This window comes from Hemiscyllium ocellatum, unplaced genomic scaffold (genome assembly GCF_020745735.1).
Source record: "Hemiscyllium ocellatum isolate sHemOce1 unplaced genomic scaffold, sHemOce1.pat.X.cur. scaffold_510_pat_ctg1, whole genome shotgun sequence".
Classification (NCBI taxonomy): Eukaryota; Metazoa; Chordata; class Chondrichthyes; order Orectolobiformes; family Hemiscylliidae; genus Hemiscyllium; species Hemiscyllium ocellatum.
In genome coordinates this window covers 269,700-280,150 of record NW_026869091.1, presented here as the reverse complement: position 1 = coordinate 280,150, position 10,451 = coordinate 269,700, and the positions used below count along the sequence as shown (strand labels likewise).

General features: G+C 45.4%; 1 long non-coding RNA gene across 1 annotated transcript in view; it reads left to right on the top strand.

Annotated features, from left to right (window-relative positions):
- The first annotated feature begins 308 nt into the window (after nt 1–308).
- The window catches only part of LOC132813877 (uncharacterized), a 42,386-nt gene continuing 32,243 nt past the window's right edge, over nt 309–10,451 (top strand). The window contains exons 1-3 of the long non-coding RNA XR_009644199.1: nt 309–393; nt 995–1,101; nt 7,465–7,570. This is a non-coding gene — a long non-coding RNA (uncharacterized LOC132813877). The remainder of the gene's footprint in view (nt 394–994; nt 1,102–7,464; nt 7,571–10,451) is intronic.

The following is a 10,451-nucleotide window of genomic DNA, read 5'->3' as shown; positions in this document are numbered from 1 at the left end:
CGCTTCAGGCTCACTGCCTTTATTCCTGATGAAGGGCTTTTTCTCTGCACTTTGGATGCTGCATGAACTGCTGTGCTCTTCCAGCACCACTGACCCAGAATCTGGGTTCCAGCATCTGCAGTCATTGTTGTTACCTCCCATCACATGACCCAACATCTCAGCACAAGCAGGACACACTGCGCATGCTCCAGCCAACAGTGATCCCGGGTGATTGATGTCAGCACCGGACCAATGAAAGGACGGTGGGCGGAGCTGGAGGACCTAGCGGGAGGTTAGTCCTTCAACCAATCACAGTGAATGAAGGGCGGAGCTAAAGTAAACCATGTGATCACCCTCGCGCCCGACAGAGTCGCTGTAATGAATGCTCGGGAAGTTATGGAGAGAAAGGAGACGGTAAGGAAAGAAATAAACAGGGAAATGGGACAAAAACTGTGTTGCTATGAGCGGAGAGGTTTTACAAACAAATTGTGCATGTCGGAAAACACAAATTTGAACGTCCCAGTCCCGTGTTTGCAGTAAATGGGGAATTGCCTCAGCGGCTGCAGGCCTGAGTGAGCGCCGCCATCTTTATTCGGGACAACGATTCACTGGACACGTGCGGAGCCGCCATCTTTGTAGGGGGCAAGGTGCAGCCAGGCGCATGTGCAGCCTCTCTCTGGTACAGAGTCATTGTGATGACAGCAGCCAATCCTGCTCTGATTCACCTCTGGGCTCCCTCAGGACCACTTTGTCAATGTCTAGCTTCCTCAGTCTCCAACCATGGGGGTATGTTTGGTCTGTAAATGAGTTTTTCACGGTGGCCCAGCCCCTGACCATGTGCTGCTCTATTATCAGATTACTTTTATCTTGAATATTTTTGACAGTCAAGAATTCTTTTTTCCAATAAGCAAGTGTATTTTCCTTCCATTTCTGACTATCAAATTCTGCACCATTTTCATTCCCTGTAATTCATTTTGCACTCCCTGAAACATCAACTGTGTTTCTCCTTCCACAGATCCCAGTGATTAATGCCAAAGCCCTGTTGCCTGGGGAGAGGGTGATGTTTGACTTTCTTGTACAGCTGCAGTTTGTGGGGTGAAGGTGCTCCCACAATGTGGTTGGGTAAGAGACATTACAGATTATTCATTACAGCAACAGTGATGATTTGAAGATAATGTCCAAATCAAGAACAGTTTGTAGTTTTATTATCATGCTTTCACAAAAATATTATTGAGGACTTTAGATATGAGGCCAGAGATGGAGATATTTGGTCAGGTGACCAAAAGCATTGCCAAAAAGTAGGTTTTGAGGGATGTCTTAAAAGTGGAAAGCAGACCTGTGAGGTTTTGTCTGCAAATTCCAGACCATGTTGCTTTAGCAACTGTAGAATCAGCCACACAGTTGAAGTAATGAATTAACAAATCATTGGGAGTCTCGAAGAAAATGGGTTGTCGAGGTCTCAAAGGATGTGGTGAAGGGAGCTAGGGATGATCACAGCCAGGAATTATATGAAGAATGAGTTTTCTAAATTGTTGTTGCTTATGAATAGGAGCCTTTTGATGGATCAACATATTTTGGGAGAAGTGAGCACATGGGTGACAGTTTTCAATTTTTCTTGAGATAACAGAGAGGTTGAATTTGGGAGGCTGGCTAGGAGTGTGTTTGGATAATTAGGTCTGGAGATAACACACGATGGATGAGAGTTTCAGTATATGAGCTGAGATAAAGGTGGAATCAGCTAGAAATAGTGGTGTTGGAGTGGGACTGGGCTGTCACCCTCACCTCACCTCTGGGATTCAGCTGGTTGTCAGGTTGTGAATCAGGCGGTAACACAATCGGGAGCTGAGTGGCCCTGGTGGAGCCTAAAATGAGTGTCACTCAGCTGGCTGTTGCTGAGCAGCTGCTGCTTGGTCGTCCTGCTAATGACTACTTCCATCATTTTACTGCTGATCGAGTTGGACTGATGGAGGGAAATTGCCTGGATTGGATTTGCCCTGTGTTTTTATTTCAACATCCCTGGGCAATGTTCCACATTGTCAGTAGATTCCAGTGCTGGAGCAGTACGTGGCTTGGTGGGTGGCAAGTTCTGGAGCACAAGCTATCAGTATTATTGCCAGAATGTTAGCAGGACACAAAGCCTTTACACGACTTAACCATTTTGTTGATATTATTCAAACTAAATCGAACTGGCTTAAAGCTCACATCTGTGATGTTAGGAACTGATGGAGAATGCTGTCATCTTATCTTTTGCATGGATGTTTGAAACCCCTCCATCAGTAAGGGTGGGGATATCTGTAGTGCTTCCTGCAACTAGTTGTTTAATTGTCCATTACCATTCACAACTGGGTGTGGCAGAACTGCAGAGCCCTGACCCACTGCATTGGATGTAGGATCACTTAGCTCTGTTGCTTGCTCCTGATGCTGTTTGATTATGCAGATAGTCCTGCTTGGTAGCTTCACCAGGTTGGCACTTCATTTTTAGGTATGCCTGGTGCTGCTCATGGCATGCCCTTTCCTGTCCATTGTGATGGGTAAGTGCAGGATGTACAAACCCATGAGATTACAGATTGTGCTGGAGTACAGTTCTGCTGCTGTTGTTATCCCACAGTGCCTCAGAGAGATCCAGTGTGAGTTCCTACATCTGTCCCATTTAACACGGTGATTGTAGCACTCAACACAAGGGAGGTTTTTCTCAACTTTATGGCGAGGCTTTGCCTCCAAAAGGACTGTGGGATGGTCGCTCTTACCGACACTGTCATGGAGAGATGCATTTGCAGCTGGTAGATTCATAACGATAAGATGTAGTACCTTGTTCCCTCACCACCTGCTGCAAACCCCATTTGAACAGTTATGTCCTTGAGGACTGAGACAGCTCAGTCTGAGCTACTCTCTCAGCTACTGAGTTAGACTCACCTTCCCAGAAGTCCTTCGCTCCTACCTCGCACCTCTAATATTCCATGTCTTTTTTTTCACTGGAGAAGGATGTGGAAGCTAGAGAGTTTGGAGAAATGAATAGTGAGAACTTGAAAAGTGTCTGTTACAGAGGAGGAGTTTCAGGATGTCTTAAATTGCATCAAGGTGGATAAAGCCTTGGGACCTGATCAGGTGTATTCCAGAAATTTGTGGGAAGTGATTGCTGGGTCCCTCCCTGACATATTGGTTTTATCGTCCGTGACAGGTGAGGTGCTGGAAGACGGGTGCCATTCTTTTTTTTAAAATAAAGGTGGTAACAAAAGGCCAAGGAACACGAGAACAGTGAGCCTGAAGTCAGTGGCAGGCAAGTTGTTGGAAGGGATTCTGAGGGACAGGATTTACATGTATTTGGAAAGACAAGGAATGATTAGAGAGTCAGCATGGCTTTGTGCGTGGGAAATTGTCGCTCTAACCTGATTGAGTTTTTTTTGAAGAAGTGCTCGGAAGATTGATGAAGACAGACTGTAGACATTGTCTATATGGGCATTGAACAAGGTTCCACAGAGCAGACTGGTTAGCAAGGTTAGATAACATGGAATGCAGGGAGAACTATCTATTTGGATACAAAACAGGCTTGAAGGTAGGAGACAGTGGGTGGTGATGAAGGGTTGCTTTGTGGACTTGAAGTCTCTGAAAAGCAGTGTGCTGCAGGAATGGATATTGGGTCCTTAAATAAATGACTTGGATGTGAATATATGAGGTAGGTTTACAGAAAATACAAAATTGTAGGTGTAGTGGACAGTGAAGAAGGTTAGTTTAAAATACAACAGGATCTTGATCAGATGGGCCATTCGAGTGAGGAATGGCAGATGGAGTTCAATTTAGACAAATGTGAGCTGCTGCATTTTGGTAAGGCAAATCAGGACAGGACTTAATGTATTTAATGGTAAGTTCCTGGGGAGTGTTGCTGAAAAAAGAGGTACATTGTTCCTTGAATGTAGAGTCGCAGGTCGGCAGGTAGTGAAGGTGGTGTTTGGTATGCTTATATTTATTGGTCAATGCATTGAATACAGAAGCTGGGACGTTATATTGTGGCTGGATAGGACATTTGACAATGAGAACCTTTTTCCACGTATGGAGTCAGCTATTACGAGGGGGCATAGCTTTAAATTAAGGGGAGGTAGGTATAGGACAGATGTTAGGGGTAGATTCTTTACTCAGCGAGTCGTGAGTTCATGGAATGCCCTGCCAGTAGCAGTGGTGGACTCTCCCTTTTTATGGGCATTTAAACGGGCATTGGATAGGCAAATGGAGGGTAGTGGGCTCGTGTAGGTTAGGTGGGCTTGGGTCAGCGCAACATCGAGGGTCAAAGGGCTTGTACTGCGCTGTATTTTTCTGTTCTTTGTTCTATGATAAAGCCATTTCAGGAATTCCGTTTTCAGTTGAATTTGATGTTGTGAAACTTGAAATGGTTCAGACAAGATTTACAAAGATTTGCTACAGTTGGAGGATTTGGGCTACACAGAGAGGCTAAATAGGCTGGGGTTAATTTCCCTTGAGAATCAAAGACTGAGAGGTGACGTTTGGGAGATTTATAAAATCACGAGGGGTGTGGATATGGTGAACAGCTGGGGTCTTTTTTCCCCCCCAGGTTAGGTGAGTCCAAAACAAGACCATGTGGGTTTAAGTTGAGAGGGCAAAGATTTAAAAGGGATCAAAGGGGCAACGTTTTCAAGCTGAGTGTGGTGTGTGAATGGAATGAGCTGCCAGATGAAGTAGTGGAGACTGATACAATTACAACATTTAAAAGGCATCCGATTGGGTACGTGATTAGGAAGGGTTTTGAGGAATTCAGACCAATATCTGGCAAGTGGGACTCCGTTAGTTTAGGATTCCTAGTTGGCATGGGCGAATTGGTCCATTGTTTCTGAGCTGTACATCTCAGCACAGATAATTCTTGGATCTGAGAAGGTTAAGCAGTGATTTCGACAAGGGGGAGATTTGTTTCTAGGATATTTTAATTTGCAGAGAGAGGGGAATTGTTAACAATGTCACAATATTAGTAACTACTTGAAGTTAAATGGAAAATAATGTGAATATGTGACCTATATTTTACTGAGTGCATTCTGAGCATCTGGAACAGTCTGAACAGCGGGTGGACACAGATTCAGCAGGTGTTCTCAAACAGATTTGCAATTTTACTTCTTACGGAAAGATTGGGAAGCTGTGGGTAAATGCGAGGGGAGTTGGGACGGATTTGCAGCATCTCCAGAGGGAGAGCGTACAGCCTCAATGGGCTGAATAGCCCCCAGCCCCTGTGCTCTGTGATACTGCCCCATTCACTGTGAAGTATGAATCTCATCCCAAGGCAGAGAGAGCGAGGAGCCCACCACTCACCTCACAATGGGGGATGGCTTGATTGATGGCAGCTCCAGACCAATGGGAGGAGGGTCTGTGTGGTCCTGCAGCCAATGGGAGTGAATGAGGGGTGTGGCCAGCAAGACAACACCTGTCCATGAGCTGTGCAGGTGCAGTGTCACTGGGTGGGGGTGGGAGAGACAGCAGAGACTGGGACAGGGGCTGTAGGACCTGAATTACAAACTCCCGGTAAATTAAAACCAAAAGAACTGCAGATGCTGTAAATCAGAAACAACAACCAGGAGGTTCTGGAGAAGCTCAGCAGGTCTGGCAGCATCTGTGACGAGAAATCAGAGTTAACGTTTCAGATCCGGTGTCCCTGCCTCACAGCTGATGTTACTGTGAGAACAAATGTTGGTTTATATGCAGAAGGTAGGGTTTAGGGGAGGATGTAAGGAGTAAAGGGTAGGTAGGGATAGAACGAGAAGAATGGTTGGATAAAGGAGTAGATAACGATCTGGCTGGGGGAGGGTGATTAGCTGTTAATGGAGACTATTAATGGCTAACCATAGGTAGTGTGTAATGACAGGCTGTGAGAACAAGGCCTAGTGTGTGGGGTAGGGGGCTAGGACATGGGGTTGTTAAGCTGTGGTTAACCACTAACTGTCTCCGTTGTAAGCTGTTCCCCACATACATCACTCCACGATTGGAGCTGCAGATGGGTAGCACAGTGGTTAGCACTGTTACATCACAGCACCAGAGACCCGCGTTCAATTCCCACTTCAGGCAACTGTCTGTGTGGAGTTTGCACATTCTCCCCGTGTCTGTGTGGGTTTCATCCGGGTGCTCCGGTTTCCTCCCACAGTCCAAAAGTGTGCAGATTAGGTGAATTGGCCATGCTAAATTGCCCGTAGTGTTAGATGTAGGGGATTGGGTCTGGGTGGGTTGCTCATTAGAGGGTTGGTGTGGGCTTGTTGGGCCAAAGGGCCTGTTTCCACACTGTAAGTAATCTAATCTAAAAAAAAACCTCTTGAATATCTTTCCTAACCCCTCTGTCCTCCTTAAATATGTATCTTAAAGTTGTTCTCTTTAATCAATGTTTCCAGCATTCGTGAAACACTTTAGGAGAATTGTCAGTGTGAAAGGCTCCATACAATGCAGGTAGTTGTTGTTAATGTCTGACATCAGGAGAAACAGGAATGAACCCTCACTCTTATACCTCTTATAAGAAGATGGGGATGGGACTGGAAGACCAGGCAGTGCCTGTCGGTCCTCCAACCAATCGGAGTGAATGAGGGGCGTGGCATTGGGAACGTGTGAAGGTGCAGGGCAGGGGAAAGGAAAGACATATTGACCAGGAAGAAAAGGAAATTTTAATGGAACGGGCTGAGACATTTTACAGAACTTAGTGCACATCGGAAAACACAAATTTGAAAATCCCAGGACCGTGTTTGTGGCAAACGGGAAAATGCTTCAAATGGTGAATGGTGCGAGTGAGTGCCGCCACCTTTATTGGGGGCAGTGATTCATGGGACAGGAGTGTGGCAGCCAACTTTGTGAGGGGCAAGCTGCAGGGGGACACATGCACAGCTTTGCCTGGCAGGGAGTGATAGGGCAGGAATTACAGAGTGTCAGAGTCAGGGTGTTTTCAATGTCAGAGTGTGATGCTGGAAAAGCACAGCCGGTCAAGCAGCAGCCAATCGGTGGGAAGGAAGATGGACAAGAAGGTGGTGCCGAGTTGGAAGGCTGGATCTGGGATAAGGTTGGGGGGAGTGGAAATGCGGAAACTGGTGAAATCCACATTGATCCCATGTGGTTGGAGGATCCGAACACAGAAGATGAGGCGTTCTTCCTCCAGGCATCAGATGCCTGGGATTTGGCGGTGGAGGTGGCCCAGGACCTGCATGTCCTTGGTGGAGCGGGAAGGGGAGTTAAAGTGTTGGGAAACAGGGTGTTTGGGTTGTTCAGTGTTTTACTGTTACTTTCACAGACCTTTTGTGAGTTAATTTTCCTCTGCTGCCCAACCCCTGACAACGTGCTGCTCTCTAAACGGACTGAATTTTCCACAATCACTTTGCCAGTGAATAATTCCTTTTTACAACAAAAGAGTGCATTTTCCCTCCATTTCTGACCATCGAAATCTGCAACATTTTCATTCCCTGTAATGCATTTAGCACTCCCTGAAATATCAACTGTGTGTTTCTCCTTCCACAGATCCCAGTGATTAATGCCAAAGCCCCATTGCCTGTGGAGAGGGTGATGTTTGACTTCCTGTACAGCTGCAGTTTGTGTGGTGAAGGTGCTCCCACAATGTGGTTGGGTAAGAGACATTACAGATTATTCACTCAGCGACAGAGAAAAGTTGAAAATGTATGTGCAAATCAACAACAGTTTGTATTTTTATCATTTTTATAATTTCACAGAAATACTATTGATAATTTCTGACATTAGGCAACAGATGGGTATATTAGGTCAGGTGATCAAAAGAATTGCCAAATAAGCAGGTTTTCGGGAATACCTTAAAGGAGAAAAACAGATATGAAAGGGTTAGGATAGGAATTCCAGACCGTGTTGCCTTGACAACAGTAGAAACAGCCAATCCGGTGAAGCAATGAATAAACACATCGTTGGGAGTCTGAAAGAAAATGAGTTGTCGGGGTCTCACAGGTTGTGTGGTGCAGGGAGACAGGGATGTTCACAGCCAGGAATTACATCAAGGGAGAATTTTAAGTTGCTTGTAAACGGGAGCCCTTTGTTGGATCAACAAGTTTTAGAGCAAGCGAGCACTTGGGCAGTAGAGTTTTAGATATTCTTGAGATTATATGTAAGTTGAATGTGGGAGGCTGGCCAGGAGTGTGTTTGGATAATGGAGTCTGGAGATAACACAGGGATGGACAAGTATTTCAGTAAATGAGCTGAGACTAGGGTGGGGTTGGGTGATCTCACGAATGTCGAAATAACAGTTTTGGAGTCAGGCTCCTCTTCCTCATCACTCCCCCTCACCAATTCACAGATATTGTTCCTTGTTCTGTCTGTCTTTTCTGGTTATGTCCTGCTCACCCATTCTGCTACCAACTAATATTTTACTTCAAGGTTGTTGGAAAATCCTTCTCCATCTCCACTCTCCCTTTCCTTTCTGAAGTCCTTGTATTTGGTGTCCCTCAAGGATCTATCCTTGGTCCCTCCAGTTTCTCACCTACATACTGCCAGGAAGTGACATCGTCCAAAAGCACTGTTAGGTTTCACATGTACACTGACAATGTCCAGCTCTACCTCCCCATCATCCCTCTCCATTACTCCACTGTTATCAAACTGCTTGCCACACTCCCACTACTCGATTAGCTGCAATTTCCTCCAATGAAACATTGCAATGGTTAAACCCATTGCCTTCAGTTGATGTTACAAATTCCTTTCCCTTACTGCTGAGCCCCTCTCTCTCACTGGGAACTGAGGCAGAACTACACTCTTCACAATATTGCTCTCCTATTCTGACCCCAAGGTGACCTTCTGATCAGACATCTACACAATCACCAGCACCAGGAATTCCAATCTGTAAAATGTTGCTTGTCTCCCCCTCGCCCCCTTGCTACTGAAACCCCTTACCCGTGTTGGTGTTGCATTAAAGTTGACAAAACCCTTGATTCTGTGACTGACCCAGAGTCTGGTTCTAGGTTCCCTCATGCTGGGACACATCCTGTCAGTCTTTACCTTGTCAAACCCCTGAGGAAGCCGATATGTTTGAAAGAGTTCACTTCTCATTCTTCCCAAATCGAGTGAGTAGAGTCCCGACTTCTTCAGCCTTTTCTTAAAAGAGAATCCCTTCAAACCAAGGATCATCCCAGTCAATCTTCTCTGAATGCCTCCGATGAAGTGATGTATTACCTTAAATAAAGGGAGCAAAACTTCTCATTACTCCAGATGTGGTCTCACTCGCACTGTATAAAGTTGCTCTCAGGTATATACTTCAAACTCTTATACTGCAAATCCCTTGAAATCAGGAGCAATATTCCATTCCCCTTCCTGATGACCTGGTGTAACTTTGTGCTAGCTTGCTTTGTTTCCTGCACATTTACCTCTTGCTCCCTTTGTGGTGCAGCTTTCTACAGTTTCCACCAATTAAATAGTCCTCTGTTCTTTTATTATCTCCTCCAAAATGAACAACTTCACATTTTCCCATTTGCCGACTTGTTGCCCACTTCTCCAATGAATCCCTCTCTGTAAACTGTTTATAATCCTTTTGGAACTTTACTGTTATGCCTTTCCTAGGAGATTTTCCCCATCATTCTTCTAAACTTTTCCTGGGAACACTGGGCAGTGGGAAGCATGCAGAGTTCCTGTCTTTTAAGGGATACTCTATGGAATGACTGGGAGGAGCTTGCTGCCTATTTGGTCAGAATGGTGACAACTTGCCCATCGCGCTGCATGAGCCTTTCACCCCCCCCCCCCCAACCCATGTCTTATTGATGAGGCACAGCGGCAGCACGGAAGGAAAGAAGCAGCAGCAAATCCTGCTCTCCACATCTCACTAACACTTGGAACATTCTCTCCCATGTGTCAAAGATCTGCCCTGTTTAGTCACATGAAGTCCCAAGATGGAAACTAATAGAAACCCACGTAGATTTCCCCCTGAATGACAGCTGACCTCCACAAGGGGTAATGTGTCCAGTCATCCTGGGCCAGGAGGAGGGGATGATGAGAGTTTCTAACCTGATCTGACAGTGACGGTTTTATAAACTTGTATTACAGGTGGGCATTCAGATGGTAACCTCAGTATTTGTAACACCAAACTCTGACAGAATTACTCAATTCATCAGGACCTGGATATTTGCATTTAGTTGTGAGTATTGTGTTCCAGCTCATTCCTATTTGATGCATAAAAGTTCTCCTTTGAATCAAACCATCCTGTCAATAGATCTCCCTCCAAGTCTTTCATATATGTCTTGTCAACAGTTTATGATGAGCTGATGAGTGTAAGGTTGATTATTCTAATGTATAATTTCTGTAAACCCCTCTGTCACAGGGCAGCCACAATTTCCTCTGCTACAAGGAGAACAATCTGTTTCCCCAAACCCCTGATTCCCCAATGTCTGTTTGCTCTCTATAAGGTACACATCAGGATTGTGTTGGAACATTCTCCACTTGCCTGCATCAGTGCAGCCCCCAACAATATTAAAGAAAGTGAACATCCTCCAGGACAAAGC